Source organism: Trichechus manatus, unplaced genomic scaffold (assembly GCF_000243295.1).
Source record: "Trichechus manatus latirostris isolate Lorelei unplaced genomic scaffold, TriManLat1.0 scaffold00106, whole genome shotgun sequence".
NCBI lineage: Eukaryota > Metazoa > Chordata > Mammalia > Sirenia > Trichechidae > Trichechus > Trichechus manatus.
Genome location: NW_004444042.1, coordinates 8,119,916 through 8,129,400, shown reverse-complemented (window position 1 = coordinate 8,129,400; position 9,485 = coordinate 8,119,916). Strand labels below are relative to the sequence as shown.

At 38.7% G+C, this 9,485-nt stretch overlaps 1 protein-coding gene across 4 annotated transcripts in view; it reads right to left on the bottom strand.

Annotated features, from left to right (window-relative positions):
* Positions 1 to 9,485, bottom strand: part of MICU1 (mitochondrial calcium uptake 1) — a 302,123-nt gene that overhangs the window by 21,646 nt on the left and 270,992 nt on the right. The gene's annotated exons all lie outside the window — the stretch shown is intronic.

The window sequence follows — 9,485 nt, the reverse complement described above, 5'->3', positions numbered from 1 at the left end:
ACTGGAACTAATAGAAGATTTCAGCAAAGTTTCATGATACAAGATAAACATACAAAAATCAGTTGGATTCCTTTACACCAACAAAGAGAACCTCGAAGAGGAAATCACCAAATCGAAAACGATAAAGATCATGGAAGAAAAAATAGGGACAATGCTAGGAGCCCTAACACATAGCACCAACACAATACAAACCATAAGTAACAATGCACAAGCACCAGAAGAGACTAGATAAATGGGAGCTCCTAAAAATCAAACACTTAATGCTCATCAAAAGACTTCACCAAAAGAGTCAAAAGACAACATACAGACTGGGAAAAAATTTTGGCTATGACAAATCTGATCAGCGTCTAATCTCTAAAATCTACAAGATGCTGCAAAACCTCAACAACAAAAGACAAATAACCCAATTAAAAAATGGGCAAAGGAGATGAACAGGCACTTCGCCAAAGAAGATATTCAGGCAGCTAACAAACACATGAAGAAATGCTCACAATCATTAGCCATTAGAGAAATGCAGATCAAAACTACAATGAGATATCATCTCACCCCAACAAGGCTAGCATTACTCCAAACAACACAAAATATAATAAATGCTGGAGAGGTTGTGGAGAGACTGGAACACCTATATACCGTCGGTGGGAATGTAAAATGGTACAACCACTTTGGAAATCGATTTGGCGCTTCCTTAAAAAGCTAGAAATAGAAGTACCATATGATCCAGGTATCCTGCTCCTTGGAATATATCCTAGAGGAATAAGAGCCATCACACGAATAGATATATGCACACCCATGTTCACTGCAGCACTGTTCCCAATAGGAAAAAGATGGAAACAACCTAGATGCCCATCAACAGATGAATGGATAAGCAAATTATGGTATATCCATACAGTGGAATACTACACAACCATAAAGAACGATGAAGCCGTGAAACATTTTATAACATGGAGGAAGCTGGAGGTCATTATGCTGAGTGAATTTAGTCAGTCACAGAAGGACAAATACTATATAAGACCACTATTATAAGAACTCAACAAAAGGTTTAAACACAGAAGAAAACATTCTTTGATGGTTACAAGGGTGGAGACGGAGGGTGAGGATTATTTACTAACTAGTTAGTAGGTAAGAATTATGTTAGGTGAAGGGAAGGACAGCACACACTACAGGGGAAGTCAGCACAACTGGACTAAACCAAAGCTCAGAAGTTTCCTGAATACAGTCAAACACTTGGAGGGACAGAGCAGCAGGGGTAGGGGTCTGGGGACCATGCTTTCAGGGGATGTGTAGGTCAACTGGCATAACAAAGCTTACTAAGAAAATGTTCTGCATCCTACTTTGGTGAGTGGCATCTGGGGTCTTGAAAGCTTGCAAGCGGCCATCTAAGATGCATCAATTGGTCCCAACCACCTGGAGTAAAGGAGAATGAAGAACACCAAAGACACAAGGAAAGTAGTAGCCCTAGAGACAGAAAGGGCCACATAAACCAGAGACTTCATCAGCCTGAGACCAGAAGAACCAGATGGTGCCTGGCTACCACCAATGACTGCCCTGACAGGGAACACAATAGAGAGTCCCGGATGGAGCTGGAGAAAGGTGGGGAGCAGAACTCAAATTCTAGTAAGAAGACCAGACTTAATGGTCTGACTGAGACTGGAGGAACCCTGGAAATCATGGTCCCTGGATTGTCTATCAGCCCAGAACTAAAACAATTTCCAAGGCCAACTCTTCAGACAGGGATTGGACTGGACTGTGGGACGTAAAGTGATACTCATGAGGAGTGTGCCTCTTAGTTCAAGTGGATACAAGAAACTAAACAGGCAGCTTCTGTTGGGAGGTGAGATGGGAAGGCAGAGCGAGTTAGGAGCTGGTTGAATGGACATGGGGAATCAGGAGTGGAAAGGAGGAGTGTGCTGTCACAGTATGGGGACAGCAATTAGAGTCACATAACAATGTATGTATAAATTTTTGTATGGGAAAAAATTAAAAAAAAAAAAAAGAATGTAAGAGTTGTCATGTGCTAGAAACTGTTTACTCCATCGGTAATTGCTGACTCACCCAGGAACCCAGTTGAACTCTGAGTGCCAAAAGGCCAAGGCTCCTTTACTGTACCAAACCAGAGCCATTGCCATTGAGTCGACTCCAACTCATAGCAACCCTAATAGGACAGAGTAGACCTGCCCCCTGGGGTTTCTGAAGCTGTAAATCTTTACAAAGCCAACTGCCACATTTTTTTCCCCATGTAGCGGCTGTTGGGTTCAAACCGCTGACCTTTCGGTTAGCAGCTGCGCCATCAGGGCTCCAGAAGCTCCTTTACTCATTCAAAATTCAAAGAATTTCAAAGCCACGAAGTTCTCGAAGGTCATCTAGGCCATCCATGTCACTTCAGAAATAAAGGAAACAGATCATTTGATGATGCGCCTGATACTTTAGAAACAATACTTGGAGTTGCAGAGACCACCCTGTAGGAGTTACGATGACTCAGGTTTTATCATTTATTCTCTTGGCTTGTCAGACAAGAAGGTAAACTGTACACACAGAATCACTATAAAGAATGAGGGCAAGCATGTCATAAATTAGGCTTTTCAATCTAAGTAGAAGCATGCTGGGGCATGAATAGTAAAGGCTATATACTTGCGTGATCACTTTCTGGTATTAGAGTTCAAAGTACACGGGGGACACAACTGGACCCACAAGTTTACCAAATCTGTAATATCCCAAGGTGCTTTATAATGGGGCTTTACTGTACCTAGAAACCTTTCACTCCTCATGGAAATGGGGGCACTCCAAGTTCTACAGGCTGTAGCTCACCCTACAGAGTTCCAACTCAAATAATTTCCAACTTTTCCACCAAAGGAAGCCACCAGGGAAGGAGTTGTGTTCAATTTTCCATTACCTTTTTCAGCAAGCTACTTAAATCATTCAGACAGCCCTTCAGAGGTTATATATCTAGATCTTATGCCCAGTATGTGTACGAATGAGCAATAGAACCAATTTCTCTTAAGTGTTAAACAAAAGAGATGACCTACACATAGAATATTTCATGGAGAAAGGTTTTTCAAATGACCAGAATTCACACTTCATTCTTACCTGACAGCTGTCATTCTCACACAGGCCAGGCAAAGCTAAAGAACTACTCGGAATGAATTTACCTTTTTTTGACTCTGGAGGAATGGAATCATGCTGTAATAGGGTAAATCTGCAGTTGCCACCTACCTGGGTTTCTCCAACTCTTCTGAGAAACATTAGCTCTGTAAGTTGTTAAAAGATATTTTGGTGGGAAAAACAAGTTTGGGAACCATATCCCTCTCATGGAGATTAATAATGCACATCAGTATATTAAAAATTCGGCAGGAGTAGTCCTGCAGGAAGAAATTCTGTATAGCCCTGGCATTTTCCAAACTTATTTGAACCATGGAACACTTTTTTTGTTTTTAAGCCCACAGAGCCATTAACATATTGCAGAATTCCAGTGTTCTTCCCAAAGTAGTCTGGGAAATTCTGTATTAAATTATGTCTATAGACCAGTTTGCAAGCTCTAAAAGAGCCAAGGAAGAGACAGTGCCGGAGCATCTAAGGAGTGCCAATTTCTGAAGCTCCTAACCTTCTGGGAAAAAATGAAGACTGCTGAGACAGAGAGCAAAAGCCAGACAAAAACTACTCCTGTCACTATTTGTCCTCTGACCCCCAACTCTCTCTCCACCCCCAGTACAGTTTAGATGCCTCTATTTCTAAGCTCCTAAGCTTCTAATCCTCTTATGCCTAATTAGTACTTATCATATCCAACTGCAATTGCTTTTATACTTGTATTTCTCCCCCATTAGACTGTGAGCTTCTTGAGGGTAGAACCCTGTGCCTGGCACAGTACTTGGGGATGAACCACATGATATTTGGTTCACATCATCAATTTCATAACAGAAACAGCTGACATTTATTAAACAATCAGACACGACAGGCACAAGGTGAAGTGCTTTACGCAGATCTATCCTCACAATGACCCTACTATCCTGACATTAAAAACACAGAAAATAAATTCAGAACTTGCCCTAAGCTACAAAGACTCAAGATTCAAATCCAGACAGTAGGACTTCAGAGCCTGTGTTCTTAGCTGCTATGCTTTTCTTCCCCTCTTCTAAGATTCATCCCAGCGGTAAAATTCCATGATTCTATGCAGGCAGGAGGGGAGGCCTGTAACTTGTATAGGACTCAAACCAATGGAAAAATCACTAGACAGCCATGGTCAGGATCAGGGAGGTTTAAAAGAAATGGCCTAGGGCACAGTGTAATGAGAGCCTGCAAAAGACAGGCATATCTGGCAGAGTGAAGGGACCTGAAAGGATACCTGAACACATGCTAGTCTTTCCACGCACACCCCGGTCATGAACAATTAACATTACTGATACCACCCTTTTAAACATGGGAGAAGGGGAAATAGATGTCAAGTATAAAGACAGGGGTTACAGAAAAACACAGTGAATTCATGTATTAGAATCTGTTCCATGGGTCTACTGTGAAGGGTGAAGGCTTAAGGGCTTAGGATCCTATCTTAGTGTGCTGGGGCTGCTGTAACAGAAATATCTGTTATTTCTGTTACAGATGAGTGGCTTTAAAGAACAAGAATTTATTTTCTCATAGTTTAGGAGACTAGGAGTCTGAATTCAGGGTCTTGGCCATAGAGGAAGACTCTATGTCAGCTGTGGGGGAAGATCCTTGTCTCATCTTCTATAGCGCTGGCATTCCTCAGTTCCTTGGTGATCTTCACATGGCATCTATCTTCCCCTACTTGTGCTTGCCTGTCTCTGTGCCTGTCTGCTCTTTTTATAACTCAGAAGTGATTAGGTTTACCCTACACTGGTATGGCCTATCAACAGAACATTAGATTGCATTATGAAAAATGATTACGTTACATTACATCCACAGGTATAGGGATTAGGATTCCAACACATATTTCCATAACAGATCCTATGTCTTGTTCACATATATCAATATGCTCATTTAGTCATTCATTATTAATCAAATTTTATTGAGCATCTACTATGTCCCAGGTATTGTCCCAGGCATTGGGAATACATCAATGAGCAAGACAGATAAACATTCTAATGAGGGAAGACAGATAATAAATACATAATTAAATGAGAAAATATCAGGTAGTGATAAATGCTATAAGGAAAAATATTTTAAAAAAGGACAATGTGATATAGGGTGATGGAGCTACTTTAGAATGGGAAGTCAAGGAAGTGATTTATACTGAGACCTGTATTACTAGGAGCAAAAAAAGGTAGAAAGAGCTTATAAAGAGGAAGGAGCAGCTAGAACAAAGGCTCTAAGGTGGGAATAAAAACACAAAACCAAACCTATTGCCGTCGAGTCGATTCTGACTCAGTGACCCTATAGGACAGAGTAGAACTGTCTCATAGGGTTTCCAAGGACTGGCTAATGGATTCAAACTGCTGACTTTTTGGTTAGCAGCCTTAGCTCTGAACTACTTCGCCACCAGGGGAATAGGCTTGGTATACTGGGAATACAAAAAGAAGGCCAATGTGCAGTGGAGTGAACTAGGAGAAAAGAGATACTGGATGAACTCAGAAAAAACACAAGGGACAGGTCACACAGGGCTCTGTAAGCCTGGGTTAAGAGACTAAGGCTGTAGTAGGGCAGCTGGGGAAAAGGAGCCAGATTCACAACATATTTTGGAGGTAGAGATGACAGGATTTATTGAAGAAATAAATGTAGGGGTGGAGAGAAAGGAATCAAGGATGATGCCTACTTTTTGTTTGTTTGTTTAACCAAGGATAGAAGGGGAATAATTCAATTAATAATCATTTATTAAGGGCCTACAATCTATATACCAAATATTGTACTCAGTAGTCTGAGAAAATGATTAGCCACATTTGGGGAAATTCAAGCACATGTCCATAATGTATGGATAGAAACTGATAACTATGAAGGTAGAAGATTTTGGCTTAGCCCCTTTCTTTTAATTATGAAAGTTGCAGACAATATAATTAGGTTTTTTGTTTTTTTTTTAATAATTTATATTGAGTAGTTAGGGAAGTCTCTGAAGAAGTGACATTTGAATTCAGACTGAAAAGATAAATAGAAGTCGCCCAGGTAAAGGGTATAATTAGGTTTCTAAAAATAGTAATAATTAAGTTTTTAAATAAACATACACAATGTTCTCATAGCAAATTAAATTCATATAATTTTTTGTTTTACTTTGAGGATTCCATATGGGTGATTTTAATTCTTGGTGGGTGTACTGGGTTGAATGGTATCCCCCCAAAAGATATGTCCACTTCCTAACCACCAGAACTGTGAACGTGACCTTACTTGGGAAAAGGGTCTTTGCAGATGTAATTAAGTGAAGGATCTTAAGATGAGATCATCCTGGATTACTCAGGTGGGCCCTAAATCCAACGACAAGTATGCTTATCAGAGACACAAAGAGGAGAGACACATATGAAGAGGAGGAGAAGACCATGTGAAGAGGGAGGCAGAGATTGGAGTTATGCAGCCACAAGCCAAGGAACACCTGGAGTTACCATAAGCTTAGAAGGCAAAAAGGGATTCTCCCCTAAAGCCTTCAGAGGGAGCATGGCCCTGCAAACACCTTGGTTTCAGACTGCTGGCCTCCAGAACTGGGAGAGAATAAATTTCTGTTGTTTTAAGGCACCAAGTTTGTGGTAATTTGTTATGCCAGGCTTGGTAACTAGTATAGTTGGCTTCTTCATCACTTAGCGTAAATCTAGGCCAACTTCCCCTACGTAGCTATTGTTATACCCTCAGGAAACCCAAAGTTATACTGATAAAACAAACCAAGAAGTCAAAACAAATGCCAAACATCATATATCTCAAAGCCAAACATATTTTTGGATATCAGATGTAACTGTGTAATTTGTACCACTGCCTCTGCTATCAAGGATAATGAGGCATAGACTATATAAAGAGTCTACACATCCCGGGAAATGGCCTGAAGTCATCTGAAAGAAACAGTTTTTTGCTTTTTTTTTAAATCACGAGATTGCACTTCCCTTCTGCTACCAGTACACTGAATCATTCTATTTTGTATACCCTATAATTTTAACACAGACAATGATTCATCCCATATCTACTGTCTTTAGTTAAGCTTTTAAAAAAAGGTGTGCAAATAAAAAGAGCTTATTAATTTTATTTTATAATAAATGATGACTTTAAATCTTATATGTTTGGACTTGCAGATGCTGTCAAATGTCATTTCATAAAACATCAATATAACCAAAGTTATTCTGGAGAAATAACCTTATGGTACCACGCACACACAAACATAAAATCTCCATGGCATTATTAATTTTTTCCCCCAAAGGATTCTACAAAGATCAGAACAGGTATTATTTTAAACAAACAAATGCTATTTTAAAAAGTCATATGCATTTCAAGAGAACCTCATTAAGGGCTACTGGTTGGGAAACTCCTTAGTAAATTCAGGCCCAAAGAGTCTCTTGGATCATCAACTCCAGTTTGTCAGTTATTGCAGATATGAGGTGCTTAGTAAGTGTTTGTTGAATATGGAAGATTGTGTTTGTAAAACCTCAGTCAGTGCTTTGAGGAGATTTAAAAATCACACCTTACAAATATGAAAGAGCTCCAAAAATCTACACGTTTGGCATAGGAGAAGCTTCTACCCAGGATGCAAGATGAACTCCATTTTGTTCAGACCTAAAAAATAAGAGGCATTCAAGCTGAGCTCACAGTAATGGGTTAATCTGTATTGACTCAGAGAAGATAAGGAGGAGGAGAGGAAAAACTTTATCTGCTCTCAAAAAGCCAAAATACTCTGAGTAAGCAAGAGAAGGAGATAGAAAGAAAAGTACTGTATGTACTCAAGATGTTCTAGGAAGCATGATGAAAATGCAGTGTCCTCAGAAAAAAATGTTTTGTGCAGATGGTCTTCTGAAAGGAGATAAATGGATACGAAGAAAGAGCTGTTTCTAAACTGTTTGTAAAATTAGTCATGCCATTATGTATAAAAACTCAACTTTGTTTTTACACATAATGATGGAACACGTAGTTTCACTCTGTGAACAACCGTGTCTCCTGGTTATCTGGAACTGTATCTATTCCTTCAATAAAACTCTTTATTAATTCCAGAGACTCAAGTTTTTACTCTACGACATTTTTTGGTGTCAGAAGTGGGATTCAAAGATGACTTGACTTCTGTGACCCTTGGGCTCTCCATAGCCACAGTAGATTGTCAGGAGTCATGGCAAGGTAAATAACCACTCAGATAGGACCCACTGCTCTCTTTGTGTACAGGCTCTCCGGAGTTTTATTGTTGGATTTCTTACTGTACTTTCACTTTTAAACTGTTGCTCTAAATGTTTCACTGCCAAATTAAGTTTGGTGAGGCTATTACTGTGAGACTCCCAGGTCTAATACAATGGGACTGTAGTAGAATCAAGGTTTCAACCTATAATTTTGAACTCGTTTTTCTTTGCTCTGTGTACACATTAAGGTTTTGATTACATGTGCCTTCACTGTTTTAGTAAAATGGAGAGTGCCAACTCTAAGGCTGAACTGTTGGCATGCGTTTATTAAAGATGGTGTAAAAGAATCAGTGGCTACTTTTAAGTACTTTACTAGTATGTTTAAATCTCAGTTATTTTCTCTTCCAAGAAAAACTGCTTCTTGCACCTAGACTTCTAGTAGCTACTCTGAGAAACTTTAATATAAATTAGTCTATCTGAAAACTGCATTGAAAAAGATACATTGTTTATTTTAATTGGTTGCAAAACCTTACAAAAAAGGAACAAATTATTCTAAATTGTTTCTCTGAAAGTGTCCTATAAAGTATGAAGAAGACAGGGTTATGAAAACAATAATTTCCTACCTCTGGATGGTATTATTAAATTAGATTACATTATTTCTTCAGAGAACTTACTCTGGTTTAATGATAAATAATCACATACATATATTAGTCTTAATATTCCCAGGAATTAATGAAAATGAATTCATTCTGGTGAAAGTTTTATGTTTATATTAACCTTAAAAGCAAAACCTTTTTTAGTAACTTAAACTATTACATGAAATGTGTTTTATTTAAGGAAAAGAAGTAATTTTTATGAATTCCAGAATGACAAGAAATAGAAGGCTCACAGGACTGGGAAAATTTAGACTCCCGTATAACAGCTTTCTAAGTCTCTAGCATGAAGAACACCCTGTAACACCCAGTGCAAAATAACAATTAAAACAGCAGAAAAAAAGAGTAAAAAAAAGCCCTTCAAGGCAGGCTTATGCTGAGTGGTCTTGAAAAGATTAGAGGCTTCCATTAGAATATAGTGATAACTGTTAGAAAGACTTTTTAAACATCAATAATTGGCTCATACAGAATTAAAATGTAACAACAGGAAATTTTTTTTTTTTTTTTTTAATATTTTATTGTACTTCAGGTGAAGGCTTACAGAACAGATAGTTTCTCATGTAACAGTAACACACATGCTGTTTTATGACATTGG